Consider the following 3,336-nt stretch of genomic DNA (forward strand, 5'->3'; position numbering starts at 1 on the left):
GCACACCACAAAAGCCAGCGTCTACAGGATTTTTGGCCTAGCCAGACCTCACAACAGCTTTCCAGAACCCTTGTTTCATTGGTTGTGTCCATTCACGGACAGTGGGCTCCTGGTATGGACTGCAAGAAGCTGAAGCACCTTGTTTTTCACCAAGGCCAGCTTACACCTCTGCTTCTCTGTGTGAGCATGTGCAGAGGTGTAAAATTAATGCACTGTTACTTTTCCTGGAAAACGGTGCTAAGCATCACTTTCCAGAAATGCAGAAAGCCTTCTGCATCAGGAAGGGTCCCCAAAATCACAGGGGTGGAGTGGAGAAAGGGTTGGCCGGCAGAAAGAGCTTGTCCCAGTGCCATTATTTTTTAACTCATCTTTCAGTGAAGAAAATTAATGCAAATAAAATCCTGGACTGGCAATTAATCAGAGAATAGAAAATAAAGAAGGATGTTCCTATATTGCTCTAGTCATCCTTACACATGAATTCGGTCATTAGCTTTTTTTTCCTTCTAAATACAGGAAAAAGTAAAAGTGGCAGCCTGATGCTCCATAAAATATAGGTGTTATAAGCAAAAGCTGTGTATAAAAATAATCTTAATTTAAATAATACTTGCACAGAATCATTCCAACATGGGTCAGTTTCCTGTGCTCTATAGCTCTGTTCTGGGAAAATGGATTCAACTCCATCTCCACTACCACTTTTTTTTCTGTGATATTGAACAGGTTCCCTAATTGCTCCATGCCTCAGTTTCCCATTCACAAACAATTGTACTTCCCTTCCAGCATTCTTTTTCTTTGTCTTATAAATTATGTTAAAAAAAAGCAACTCAGGGTGCAAAAATTTGTACTACAAAGTTAGGATATTAATGCTGCATTAAAATTGTCTTGATTCTGCCTCTTGAACTCTCTTTTTGGACTCTCCTTGAGGCATGAGTGGTTCAACAATTAAATTCTGTAACTTAATGCAGATAGGGAACAGAATTAAGGTTGCACACTAATCATGCCTTTCCTTCATCTCAAATGCTTGACTTTGAAGCCTAAATAGAATTCTCCCAATGTATCGCTAAATGTCGCTTTCTGTGTAATTTTAAATAAAGAAGTAAAAACTCAATTATTTTACATCTAACTATAATGTCCTTTTTTTTTTTTTTTTTTTTTTTCCATGCATTCATTATGCCATATTACTTGAAAGAACATGCTGGCTACTGAGCACCACTACCACCTGTACTAACACCTAGCCACACCACCTAGTGCTTGTGCGTAGCTGTTGGGTATGGTATGGCTGGCAGGATGAGGGACACCAGGGGCCACGAGAAGTGGAGAGGACTGAAGAACCCCAGTCTTTCCATTTCCACAACACCCTATCTATCCAGAGCTGGTTGTCAGACCAGTAAGGGCTTCACGTAGCAGCTAAGGTCACTCCATCTGCCTTTAGTCTGCTCACTTGGAGGTGTCCTAGATGGAGAAGCATGTCCATCATGGTAGGTATGGAGCCAACCCCCCGTGACCCCAGCCCTGCTGCACAGATGAAGGCATGCAAAGGAGCAGTCATGATCAATCAGTTTGAAAGTCCACTAGTAAATTCTTCCAGGAGAAGCGTAAGAGGATAGAAGAGAAATTGTTGTTTTCAAAGTTCATGAGAAAATCTGGATTATTTTTTATGGAAAAAGAAAATACCCAGAAAAGTGGTGGAGTCACCATTCCTGGAGGTCTTTAAAATATGTTTAGATGTTGAACTAAGTTATATGGTATAGTGGAGGACTTGTTAGTGTTAGGTCAGAGGTTGGACTCGATGATCTTGAGGTCTCTTCCAACCTAGACAATTCTGTGATTCTGTGATTTCCATAGCTCCAGGGGTTCCTTCTGCAACATCTCAAAGGCCTGCTGCAAACACCAGCAATACCGAGCTTCTCAACAGCAGAAAGTATTAGATAATCAAAATGAATGGCACAGCTGTGGACCTACACCAACCCATTTGGATGTCTCTCTAATCAATGCCCTGGATAGCACCAGACTGCTGTGGTTCATCGTGCCCTTGTGCCTTTATGTGTGTGTGTCACTGGCTGCCTGCGTGCTGGCATGTGTCCCCTGTGCAGGTCTAATGCCTCTCTCCAGGGAGTGCTGGCAGCTCTTGATACAGGGGGGAGAAAATACTGATGAATCTGCATGATACGGGTCAGTGTAGGATTACATGGGTTGTTTTTGTGTGTGTGTGATTTGTTTTGTTTCTATTTGGTATTATACAGTGGGGTAAGGAAACCCTTGTGCAGCAAATGCATACCCTGCCTGCGATGTTTGGATTGCCTGGCAACAGGCAGAGAGGACACAGAGGTATCAGGAAGTGAGATGAGCAAGAGGACTGAAAAACCTGCTGGTGACACCGCTGGTGGAAAGCACCACAGCCTGCCTGGCCTGCCCGTGAGATGGCAGGAGTCATGCAGTGACCAAACTCCTGGCAGTGAGGGCAACCGTGTTCCCTTTGCTGCATTTTGTAGAATCACAGAATCATTTAGGTTGCAAAAGGCCTTTGAGATCATTAAGCCCAACCATCAACCTGACCTACCGAGTCCCATCACTAAACCACGTGCCTTAGTGCCACATCCACACATCTCTTAAATACCTGCAGGGATGGGGACTCCACGACTCCACCACTTCCCTGGGCAGCCTGCTCCAGTGCTTGACCACCCTCTCCATGAAGAAATTCTTCCCAATGTCCAATCTCAACCTTTCCAGTGCACCTGAGACCATTTCCTCACATCCTATCCCTTGTCACCTGAGGAAAGAGACCAACATATAAGAAAGAGACCAACCTCACTGCAACCTCCTTTATAGGGCCAGTCCAGGAAAGGCAATGGTCTGAGCAGGAACCCATAAGGAGGGTGCAGTGAGGTTGGCTTCTGTTTATTCAGAATTAAAATGGAAGTGAAACTGTTTCTAAAGAGCTGATTACAGAGAGGAAAGCAAGTAAAGAAATAAACAGAATGAGCAGAATGGGCCATTTAGCCTTCTTCAGATCCCAGGTTCAGGAAATGCAAAACAACTGTTTTCCATATTACACTAGTCAGCTTCAACAAACCCAAGCAATGCAGGCAGTTTTTGAGGCACCAACGCTCCTAATTATTTTATTTTTTTTTCAGAAGTTTTCTGAAGATGTCTGAAATTAAGGCATTTCAAGATAATTTTATTCCCTGAGGTAACTTCTAGGATGACACTTTCATGTAAGAATGTGGCCTTCCATGTTTCACTGAGCTAGTAAAATCCAAATTCCTGAGTCTATCAGCCCTCTAATGACAAATACCTCATGACTGTCCCTCAGATGTGTGTGTGGTCAGAGATGGAGAA

The sequence above is a fragment of the Aythya ferina genome (genome assembly GCF_964211825.1).
Source record: "Aythya ferina genome assembly, chromosome: 2".
Lineage (NCBI taxonomy): Eukaryota > Metazoa > Chordata > Aves > Anseriformes > Anatidae > Aythya > Aythya ferina.